Genomic DNA, 12827 nt, shown 5'->3' with positions numbered 1-12827 from the left:
ATCAATCAAACCATTTTTTTTAGAGATCATGTAATAATTTTTTTTGTTTTTTGGTTTGTAATTTTATTTGAACACAAGTCTGTATTAATTGATAAGACTCGGAGACATTTCATTTGGATTGCTGTGCCAGACCTACAAATATGCCAATCGGGCTGAATGTGCATTCAGCAATAGTAGTAGTATAGATGGACCATAAGTGGCACGCATCGGAAAGGGCCGAGATGCTGGCTAAAAAAAGATGTTGTTGTAGCCAAAAAAAAGTACAGCGGTCTGGCTTATGTATGTTAGTTGATATTATTGATCCATATACTCTATAAATGTTTATATGTCTGTTAGTTCTATACATTTTTGGTTGATTGACTCGGTATTTGAATCTTGATACATCGCTTGTGTACATATCTAAATGGGAGTACACATTATGTTGCGTGTGACATTTGAGTTGGACATGAAGTGTTCCAAATATTCGAATTCACCTTAAACTGGATACTAGTTTCTGAATTTGAGTATTGGCATTTGTAAACCATATTCATATATGATAGTGGAATACATCTTTGTCGTCCTTTTGAAGATATATAAAAACACATAGAACGATTTATAAAGATTCATATAGGAATACAAAATGGATTCGAATTTAGTTGCCAGGGTAAACGTGGATGCTTATTGTCCCCAAATTCGAAAGAAGCTGCAAAATGTCCACTCCCACATCGGCTACCCGAAGCCAAGTGTTTGGGAGATGGAAATTACTGTCTACCCATTACATGGACAATCCATAGTCCAGATTTCCACTGCTCTAAATAGGGGTAGGTTAGTAACTTCAATTAGACGTGACACGACCGCCTCTGAGCCCATTCCGACACGTTGGGCGTCAAACATGGGCGGCAAAACACATTTGATTCAAGCTCATCTGAGAGACCTCTATTTCTCCCTCCATTCCGCATTCATACACGGTGGGCGGCAAAACAAACTCGACTCGGCTGAAATCGATGTAGGCAAATATTTTCAATAGGGGCAGGTTTGTAACTTCACTCAGACGTGACACAACCACCCTACCTATCAGCCCCTTTCATACACCGTGGGCGCCAACCATGGGTGCCAACCACCTTCTCCTCGCTTGAAATTGCTCTGGGCAAATATTGGTGAGATGCGAGATTACCGTCCTATCCCCAACCGACGAGACGTCCAAATTTTAAACAGGGGCTAAGTTTGTAACTTTCCCATATTTTAGACGGGCGCGTCCCAAAAACATGGTTCCCCGTACCTCTCCCTCCATTTTCCCATTCATACACCGTCCGCGCTAGAACACCCCATCCCCACACCAGCCTCCGTCCGCCACTCCATCCGTCGCCGCCGTCCTCCACCACATCCATCGCCACCGTCCTCCACCATGCCGGAGCGCCTACCAAGACCGTGTTGTCCATTGCTAGAGATGGACGTTTCTCATCCACAGCAACGAACCAATAGCCTTGCATCGCGTCCTCTCACTTCATCGGCGCCGTCGTCCTCTTTGCCGGGGCCGCTCACACGACTTTCTCTTCCACCGCAACGGGACTTATCCCCCGATGCACCCGTCTACCGTTGCAGATCTGCTTCAACGCCACCGACAGCCATCGCACCCCCGGTGCCTACACGGCGCCGCAAGAGAGGTGGTACTTCATATCTCCTCAACCTTTTGATCTCAACTAGAAAATAGATCTTAACTTGGTTACTCTACTTTCTTTTTAGCTCTTAGAATTTAGTTCTTAGTTCGAAGCAAACAATGGATGCTAAATATCATTTCTCCGGTTTGCAGCTTCAAATCTGCCATGGAACAGCCATAATACGGTTTAATTGATCATGCTTAGGGTTTAATTGATCATGTTGGTTCCGTGGTGGTTTCTTTAATAGAAATCAGAGGGAAAACCCTCTTTTGCTAAAAAATATATGCTTAGAGTTTCCCCCTTTTATGATCAGTATACGATCAGAATACGTGCTTCGTGGCATAATAACACTGCTCCACGCATCAAGCTTTCAAATATGAATATGATATTATTAAAACAGATTTGTTTAATTGGTCAGCTAAATGTTCCTAAATTAGTTTCGAAAATGCATGTTCGCCGCTCGGGTGTGTATCTCTACAGGGTGCCCACGGTGGGCTGGCCCACCATGGTATTTTGGGTCGTCCCAGGCCCCAATTCCCCTCTGTTCTGCTGCGCGCTTCCGATCTCTACTCGCCCCCAGCCGCCTACCTCGCCGGCGACTTGCCGTCCCCGGACGGCATGACTCTAGGAGGAGACGCCGGACTAACAGGAGGCCAGGAGCCGCTCGCCCAACAGCGTCACCGCTGCCCGAGCGCGCTGCCGTGCCTACCTTCCCAATCCGTTCAGGGCTCAGGCGTGCAGCACCCACCAAGCCAACCAGATTTATCCCGAGATACATCCTCAACACTCAGCAGCCACTCCTCGTCACCCATTTCTAATTGATTCATTACTCATTAGGTAGGACTGTCATTAGGGTTTGTTGTGTGCTCAGTGCTACCTACACCTAATGGTTCAGATGTATTTCGGTAATCTTTAGTACCTCTAAGTTCACAGGGTTTTCAAAATTCCGGCCCTCAGAACAGAAACTAGTCATTTTGGATTGTTGGTCCTAGTGACATTGACCCAGATTACTACTGCAAGCCAGGTTTGTTGAAAATTTTACTTGTCTTTCTTACTCATTCGATATAATATCCAAATATTCACGTAGATTAGTTGCAAACAATAAGTGCTAGACAAACTTCTTCATTCAGATTTTGGACGGTCTCTTACTGCAGTTACAATTCTGCATACTTGTCCTAATAAGCTCACAAGTAAATAATTGATTCACTACATCTATGCTTGCCTTGTCATATTTGTTGTCAATATTATTTTAGGGTGGACCACCCTGTTTCTAAATACTGGAACAGTATAGCTGAGTGAATAGTATTTCTCTATGTGATCTCTTCCATCATGTGTGGGTAACAAACACTGCATTGTATAGAAAGAAAGTGTCATTTCCAGCTTTTACATAGGTTTCGATCTTTTACATGGAATACAATATGCCTACTTGCTTTGTGTCGCACTACCAACACTCCACCCTTGAAGCTAAACATTACGCCACTCATAATTGCTTAGTTTATTTCTAATGTTCCTACTTTAGTTTTGAAATGTGTGCCTGCCTGTTATAGAGACATAAGGGGTGTGTATCTCTGTGTGTGGTCTGGTCAGCACGGTTGGGGAGGTGAACTTTGCATATGCAGGGGTTTATAGGGAGACACTGTCCGAGTTGAATCCGCAATGCATTATGTAGATAATTCTGAACAGCATCATAATGATTATGAGCTTGCGCGCATGAAAAGAATAAAGAAAAACAATGCCATGTGTGTCAAACTTGGCATTAAGGGACTAAAATCAAGTCTGGATGCAATGCAATGCAAACGCTCTCCACCTACAGATTCATGCTCAGAATATGATCCTAACAGTGATTCTGAGCTAGAGGGAGACCTAAGTCAATGTAGCTCCCTAGTGGAGGAGTGAGAGGAAGATGCCCTATCTTATTCACCGATCAAGGCACTTGCTCTAACTTTCCAAGGTTACATTGCTCGCACATATCTTGCAACTGATTCTTTGCATTGCTTCTACTTTGTTGAACTGCCATTAGCTTAGTTTACACAACGTGTATGTGAATACGCCCTGCCTATCCATTTTCAGTACATATTCCATCTGTCATCATACCATATTTATCCATTCAAATGCTGTTTTTGTGTATCAGACGTTCAAAAGGAAGAGGGTGATTGCTGATCGTGGAGGAGCACAAGCAAAGTATTTGGAAAAGGTAGTGGCACCTGATAAATCAAATAGCCCATTTGGTGTAGTTGCAATATCACCTAAACCACAAAATACCCCAACTCTAGAAGACTCTAGCCCTACTACACTGGTCATTTCTGATGCCCCAACTCAGCAGACCCCAACTGCAGCAAACAGTATGATTATACCAGTTGACATAGCACCAGTTTTACGATGCAAAACCCCCATTCTAGCAAAGAGTACACCAAATCCAGTTGCCAAATCCCTTTTCGAACCTGAGAGAGCCCCAATTTCCGCAAATAGGACCCCCATTCCATTTCTTCCCAGTTTAGAAGACGAAGCTTATGTTGTTGTCAGGAACTTTGTGCGCATCTTTCCTTCATGGAAAGATTATACTGCAGACACAGAACAATTTCCAGTCTTCCTCCGCAACTTACGCGTAAGTAATGTACTAATGTTATTCATGGTCATTACTGCATATGTTTCTGCTGACAGAAGACACAAGATTTCATTCTTTTAAATAGGCGAGGAGGAAACTGGATTGTGATGACGAGCAAGAGTTGGTTGCACTTTTTAAGCACTCGTTGATGAAGTATCGTTCCTACCTAAGGAAAGCGCACTTCGATGGCAAGCCTCTGAACGAAATTTCTGTAAAGTCTCCGGTGCTACATTTATCCAACGGTGACTGGAATAATCTTGTTACACATTGGTCTCGGCTACAGCGTAAGGTACTGTCTATGATATCACATCACAATTTGAACTACATTTCTGCATTTGCCTTAATGTTTCACTTGTATGAAAACTGTTTGCAGAAGAACATTCGTTCTCAAGGGACCACAGAATCTCGCAACTATACTGCACACTACATTGCTCTCGTGAGTAGCTCTTGCCCTGTATGACCATACTTACTTTCATAGCTGTTTGATTATGTAGCAACGCTGCACATGTTAGCCTCGTAATCACCCATTTGGTGGACATTATAAGATCCGTATGGACTCTTACACAAATTTAGAATCAACCCAATGCTTTTGAAGAGGTTTAGCTCTGCAGTCCTCTTGTAAGGACTGAACGTGGTCTATCACTGTACTTACATTAACAGCTACTCCCTCCGTCCCATAATATAAGAACGTTTTGTACAGTACACCAGTGTTCAAAACACTCTTGTATTATGGGAAGAAGGATTGGTTCATTTTGTAGCATTCTGCATCTTATCTCCCTCGCCCACCATTTACTAAAAAAGATCAGACCTATATTTAATCTTACCAACAAGTAGAATACACAGACAATGCCAGTGCAGAAGTGTAGCCCATTGCTCTTGTCAGTACATTTTGTCCTGTAATGCTTGTACTTCCAGGGATTGGTAGTTGATTATGTAGCATCAATCTGCATCTTATCTTCATTATCCTCTATCCCTTCTAGTATTATCATATCTATAATTACTCTCTACAAAATGTAGAGTACAGGAAATACTTATGAAGAAGATTCTGTGCTGAAATTCTTGAGTTATCCTTCCCTTGACATGGAGAAGGGCATTATAAAGCCGGTGTTAACTGTTAATGTAAGTCAGTCCTTCTAAAGCCTTTATACTCAACTGCTGTTTAATTTTCTCATACTCCCTATCGTTTACTGCTGTTTAGTTTGCTGTTTCTACTAAAATGCATGTTCGTAAGAACCGTAAGTTCTAAGTTTTACTTGTAAAACCAAATTTCTTATTCATACCATCCACATTACTTAATACTCCCTATATGTATGCTTGGTTTTGTGGATCTATAATCCAGTGTGTGGTGAAGCAGCCGACGTTTGCACCTTGGCATCTCCTATTTTATCTTACTGATGTGGCTGATGATATGAACAACATGCCATGCACATTATCCAAAATAGATACAATGATTTTATTTGCCCTTCATCTATGCTTGTTATGTTGACATGGTAATCCAGTAGTGTGGTGAAGCTCCCCGCATTATGAACAATGCCAAATTATGCTATTGATATTTTGAACTTACTCTTTATTTTATAATTTGAAATTCGATAGAATTGACAGAACAATTATCATCTTTGTTTATACACGTGCAAAACCTGTCATCTCTCTGATTTGTTTCCGGGTGATATGCCTAATGGCATGCACAAGTCTGTTGAAGGCTGTGAGACAAACCCAACATATATTGCAGCAAAGAAGGCAAAACATCTTGAAGATAGCGAGACAACCCCAAAGTCTTGTCTTGATGCAGTGTTCAAGTTACTTGAGACTAACAGTCAGACAAGCTCACAGAATTCGTTGTCTGAATCAGTTCGACTTCTTCAGTCCCAAGTTCTAGCAGAAAGGCATTCTACAACTCAACTTCGACTTGAAGTCATATCTCTAAGAAAGATTACAAAGAACACCAATGAGAACCTCATCACTAAACAGCTACACCTGGAAGCTATGACCAACATGCCAGGCCGGTCTCACAACCTTGCTCAGCAGCTTGCGCAGCAGTTCCCCAGCAAGGCTAACCTTTCTTGAACTGTCTTGGAAGTGGTCTCGGTTCAGTATTATTTTGTTACGCTGCAATGGTGCCCAGTTTTTGTAATCTGCTTCTTCGTTGCGCTTTATGATCACTGGTGGCGAACTTCGATGCCCAGTGGATGTAATATACCTTAAATCCTTTATTGTATAGTGTAGGTTTATTCTTAGTTACTATGCCGTAATTTCTTTATTGTGTAGAGTAGGTTTGTTCTTAATTCCTACTAGTTACTGCCATAATTGGCTATCTGAAAAAAATCAGAAGTAGTCGACCGGGCCGAAACATTCGATAACGGGCCAGGTTTTTAGCGGGCCACAGTTGGGCCGGCCTGCGTCTTTCTTGGGCCCGAATGATTGGGGCCTTCACACATTGCGCCAGGCCCAAACTTACACCGGCCTATATTTTAGTTGGGCCTTTTGTCGACCCAGCGCTTAGTTCGGCCCATGTAGCGTTGGGCCATTAACAGGCTGAATAATGTACTGGCCTGTTACGGCCGAGATGAAACCACGGGCCTTTAGCAGGCCAAAATGCATGTTGGGCCTCAATTTTCACTAGTCATCGACAGGCCTTCAGCAGGCCGAAATGTAGACCGGGACGTTATGGGCCTAGTTAGCTCAAGGGCCATTACCAGGCCAAAACATATCTCGGGCCTTAGTTGGCCCACTGATATCATGGGCCTTTAAGAGGCTGAAAGCTTAGTACAGGCATCAACGGGCCGAATTACGCGACATGCCTTTAATAGGCCCAAAGTCACGTTGGGCTTAACTGTTGCCACCTTTAGCACGGGCCGTTAGTGGGCCCGATGTCCCGTCGGACCATATATGGCCCATGGGCAGCACGGGCCATTCCCAGGCCGAAAGTCACACTGGGCTGAAATGGGCCCGTGTCTACATCAGGCCTCTAACCGGCCGAAAGTCACTGGGCTGTAGTTGGGCCCGAATATTCGGCAAACAATTAACGGGCCAGATCTTGCTTTGGGCCGCAAATGGGCCCAAATATTGGGCGAACAATTAACGGGCCAGATCTGGCTTCGGGCCGTAAATGGGCCCAAATATTGGGCGAACAATTAACGGGCAAGATCTGGTTTCGGGCTATAAATGGGCCTTTATTAAGCAGGCCGTTATTGGGCTGGCCCACTAGTACCTGATTAAGTTCTACGGGCCTTTGACTGGGCCGGCCTTTTTAACCTATATGGGCCTCTGTTGGGCCCAGCCATGTGTAAACGCACCATAGGCATGTCTCCTCCAATGAATTTTACACGTGGAAATTTCCCATTGGTCGGGGCTGTTAACGGGTTATCGGATCCAAAACCCGACCCGATAGCTTAACGGCGTTCCCTTACGGTGGATGCCACGTGTCGGTCACCCTTGACGAAAGCACTTCTGTGACGCGCGATTTATCATCATGGAAGTGGACACTTCCGTGATGATAATTTTGGTAATGTCATGGAACACTTCTACGATAGCACAGGTATGACTATCTTGATTCTGTCATAAATTTGTCATGGATGTACATGCATGACAAAAAACGTGACCTACTGTGACAAACACGTATCATCACGGAAGTGTATTTTTTTGTAGTGCCTTGAGAGATTCGAACTTTGGGGTGCGTGCAGAGATCTCAACCTACCCAGCCTGCCTACCCGCGATCCTCCTAAGCCTAGCACGTCAAGCTCAAAGAGACAAAGAGACACATCAGTTTATCCTGGTTCGGGCCACCTTGCGGTGTAATACCCTACTCCAGCGTTTTGGTGGATTGCCTCGGAGGGCTAAGGATGAACTACTACAGTGGATGAACTGGCCTGAGGAGGTGAGGTGTTCTTGAGCTGGTGTGGTATGAGCTAATTTGACTTGTCTTGTCTCTCCCCTTCTATGGTGGTGGCTAATCCTATTTATAGTGACCTTGGTCCTCTTCCCAAATGTTGGCGGGAAGGGATCCCACAAAGGCCGGATTTGAAAGGGACAAGTAGTACCGCTTATCCTGACAAAAGTAGTCTTCGCATGCGAAAAGCTGCTGGTTGTGACGATGCGGTGGGCACGTTGATGACCTCCGTCCTGCTGTCCTGGCGGTCTTGGTCACATTGCACCAGAATGGAAACCTTATGCTGATTCCTCAGGACTTCGCGCCTGCGGGTTGCCTCACTTGCACCAAAGAGGAAATCTGCGCTCTGCGCCCGCCTAGCCTTGGTCGTCAGGGCTCACGTGAGCTGAGCTTTGTGAGGTAGACCTTGCATAGAACTCTCCGCCCCTCGGGAGCCAGGTTGAGGAGGCCGATCCCCTCGGGGGTCTTGGCGTCGTCCGCCCCGTGAGGCTCGGCCCCTCGCGAGGGTTTTGTGTTGTTGATGCTGAAGCTGGGCCATACCAGGCCGTTGATGGAGCCACGTGGTGGGTCGCAGGCAGGTAGGGCTGGATACCCCCAAATCCAGGACACCGATAGTAGCCCCCGGGCCCAAGGTGCGCTTGGACTTGGCTTCCAGGCGAAGCCAAAGGTCAAGTGCGGAGCGCCGCGGGCCCTAACCATCTGCGGCCTTGATGATGCGTGGCGATTGATGGGACGTGGGTGACTCTGCTTCCCCATGCTACCTCGGCAACTGTTTCCATCTGACAAAAGGGTTGCCGTACGCCGCCAGGATTTCATTGCCCCTTCTTCCCCTTGTTTTCATGGCACCTATCAAGAGGTATTCTGTGGCCGAGAAGGGGAAGGCTCCTAGGGAGGGGCCCGACCCTCTCCCGCCGAAGAAACGGTTGTCGGTGTCAAAACCGGCGGATCTCGGGTAGGGGGTCCTGATCTGTGCGTCTAAGGCCAATGGTAATAGGAGGCAAGGGACACAATGTTTACCCAGGTTCGGGCCCTCTTGATGGAGGTAAAACCCTACTTCCTGCTTGATTGATATTGATGATATGGGTGTTACAAGAGTTGATCTACCACGAGATTGTTGTCGGCATTCTAGGAACGGGGGTCCCCAGACTTGCCTACCTAAGGCCTGCAGCGTGGCTCAAGGGGCGGCCCAGCATGGCTCATCTTCATCAGCACGAGCTCAACACCCTCGCGAGGGGCCAAGCCTCGCGGGGTGGACGACACGAAGCTTCCTCAGACACGGCCTCGTTAGGCTGGCTCGGGAGGAGGCGGAGAGATCAAGGCGGGGTACCTCACGAGGTGCCCATGATGCAAGCCATGATGACCAAAGGCGCCAGGCGGGTGCCAGCCCGTGCAGTGTCCTTCTTTCCTCTTTGGTGCAAAGGGAGCAAGCGCATGTGAGAGCATCAATCACAGGCATCCGTTTCGGTGCAATAAGACCAAGACCGTCGCAATGGCAGGAAGGAAGTCATCATGGAGCCCAAGCCGGCATCACCACTAGAGCCTTTGGCAGGCGAGGACCAACTTTAGTCAGGATAAGTGTACTAGATGTTGCCCTTCAAAATGGCCAATTGTTGGCGCCCTTCCCGCTCAATATTTGGGAAGAGGCCCAGGGCCTTTGCCTATAAATAGGATTAGCCACCCACAAGGTAGAGGGATGAGAGGAAAACCAGCAGAGAGAGCGACTGTAGTCCCCCACCAGTTCATCGCGCCAGCCAAGAACAGACCATCGCGAGGCTGTTCTTCCTTGTATTGTTCATCATCAGCCCAAGAGGCAATCCACCACACCACAAACTAGAGTAGGGTATTACACCACAATGGTGTCCCGAACTAGTATAAACCTTGTGTCTCTTGTGTTGTTCCTTTCATAGCTTAGATCCTAGCGAGGCGGTGAGGTGCAGGTAGGTAGAGGGCGAAATCTCCGCGCGCACCCCAGTGTTCGAACCTAGAGGGTCTGCCGGAACCCAAAATCCGACATTTGGCGCGCCAGGTAGGGGTGCGCCGGAATCCACCTTCTACCGCTTCGCGCCCCGTCGCATCGTCATCATCATGTCCGGAGGCCAGGCAGGTAACCCTGATCCCTGGGCGGCCTGGCCCGCCCACGCAGAGCCGCTCGCCCCGGGCAACCCCATGCCCCAGGCAGCTCGCGGTCCGCAGGGCGCTGCGGGCCGCGGGCGGTGCGGACAGGCAACGACAGCTCTCACGACGCGGCAGGCACGGTCGGCCGCAAGGGCCTCCAACCACGCTGCACCCACGACGTCGTACACCCGACGGGAGTAGGTGAACTCGAGGGCCGTGCTCATAGTGGCCCGAGAGCTACTGCAATGCAGGCTGCTGGAAGGCGGTCACGATGTGCTGCTAGAGCGGGTGGCAGAGCTCCTGGGCTTCGCCGCCTCGGGGGCTCACCCCTTCTGCACCCAACTCCCACCTCAGGTCCAGGGTGGCCCGTGCGGAGGCTCCACGTACGCCCGTGTAGCACCAAGCTGACTCCAAGGCTACCCCAACACCGGCCAGGCCGTCAGCACTGGGCCAGTAGTGGTGCTGCCTCCGCCCCTGGCCAGCGAAGAAGGACTCGTCACAACCCACGGCCTCGGTGGGCCGCCGCACTACCATCCCCAGGCGGGCGCCTCAAGCAGAACTATGTGGCACGTGGAGCACTACGGCACGGCCTTCAGGATGGCGGCCCCAGAAGAGTACATGCCCCACATGATGGACCAAGGGCGCGCGCATGAGGACAAACAAGGCTCGCTCCTCGGCCCAAGCTAGGGGGACGAGGCACCAGAAGCTGAGCTCTTCCAGGAGCCCGGGGAAGGCCCCGTCGGCCACGCTGGAAACAATGATTATCAGGTACCACTAATCCCTCAGGAGCAGGCATAGGCTAACCATGGATCACAGGAGGTGCAGGTCGCCACAACGGGTGGCTGCCCCGCTCCCGCAGCTTCCTACTCCTCAGGAGGAGGACGCCGGGGGCTGCAGGAGAGGGGCCGGGATCCGGCATCACCACCGTGGCGTTCGAAGCAAGGCATCTTCAGGAGGTAGGCCCTCTGCTGGGGAGGTGCCTCAAGGCCTGCCCCTGGCAGAGGACCTGTGGTTGTCGGGGGAACCGCTGGCGACCGCTCTACCCCATCTGCGGCGTCCTGGTTTCCGGTCGTCGTCAGTGGCACTAGAGTGTGGCACAAGGTGGGGCCCTCGTCTGGTGATATGAAGCAAGGCCGGTACCTGTGAAGAAGGCCCAGTGCCTGTGAAGCTCGCCGCCCCATGACACTCTCATGTAATAATGAGTGGGGATGTACACGCCCCGGAGTCTCAGGGGTGCCGGCCTCAGGACTTGGGCTCCCTCCCATGCCCAGTGGCAGCACTTAGCTCCGTGCTGGTGAGAAGACGTCCAAGACTAGACTAGGTGCCGGACGCGGCCTTTTTCTGCTTTCATTGCTTTTCCCCTTGGCTGTCGTTTCCCCTGTTGGATTTAAGTTGGATTTGAGCTCGAAGATTTGCGTGTGTTTGGGGAAGGGGTGTTTAGTCTCATTCGAGCAATCTCTCGCGTTCTGGTTACAACTTTGCCTCAGCTGCCTCCCATCGTGAGCCCCTCGAGAGTCGGGCCAGGCCTAGCTTGCGTGCAGCCCAGACTGCCGTCGCAGCGCCCTCTCAGGGGGTTTTCATTACAGGTTCGATAGGCTCGATCAGGAGATGCTCGAGACACCACAGCCCTCTGCAGGCTAACTCGAGGCCCACGCGGGTCGAAGGTAAACAAGCCAGCCAGCTCATCGCAAAGTCAGCCGCCTGGCGCAGGCGTACGGGTGATATCGCATCTACTAGTACGCTGAATGTGAGTTTTTACATGAGGGGCTCCCCCTCCCAAAATGCTCTTACAACCTTCAGGGCAAGGCCCGAACTCTATCTGCGCAGGGTAAGGAAGCAGGGACAACACGCGGTCAGTCGGATAAATCCCCCAATGCATCCTCAGGGGCACCTCTTGAATCGTCGTTGGCGTCGCTGGCCTCGCCATCGCTCTCCGTGTCACCATCAGTGGCGCCAGGGCCGTTCACCACGTCGCCTTCATCAGTAGCCACGACCACGCCATCGTTATGAGAAGCGAAGGCCCTGACAAGGGCATCCACGTTGTCTTCCACCCAGCGCGCCAGGTCGCCCCGGACGGCCTAGGGTACTGGGGCGATGGCGGCGTCAAAGTTGAAGTTGGGGTCCATGTTCTGAAGGTGGCTGAAGACACGAGAAAAGGCGCGCCCGAGCAGGGCGCGGCTCCTCTCCTCCACCAGCATGTTGGCTCCGACCGACCGCGCCTCCAGTTGCGTCACCGCGTCAGTGAAGAACTGAAGATTGCCAGCATAGTTGACTGTGTGGGGCACGCCAACGGCCGCCTTGCACATGTTACCCAAGGCTGTGTTGGCTCTCTCCCGGACTGTGGCGAGCATGGGGCCATGCTCGTGCTCCAGGATCCGCCGCTGGCGTATCTCGTCCTCGTTCTGCCGTGCAAGGGCCTCAACCTCGTCCACCCGCTGGCGGAGAAGAAGCGCCTCGGCGCGGGAGGTAGCCAGCTCCTCCTGCGCCACGCTGAGGGCGGCCCGGGAAGCATCGGCCCGCTGCGTCACTTCCTCCAACTTGGCCCTCAGGGCGGCGGTCCTGCCTTCAGCCTTGACCTGGATCA

Source organism: Triticum dicoccoides, chromosome 7B, assembly GCF_002162155.2.
Source record: "Triticum dicoccoides isolate Atlit2015 ecotype Zavitan chromosome 7B, WEW_v2.0, whole genome shotgun sequence".
Classification (NCBI taxonomy): domain Eukaryota; kingdom Viridiplantae; phylum Streptophyta; class Magnoliopsida; order Poales; family Poaceae; genus Triticum; species Triticum dicoccoides.
This window is presented reverse-complemented; position numbering follows the sequence as displayed.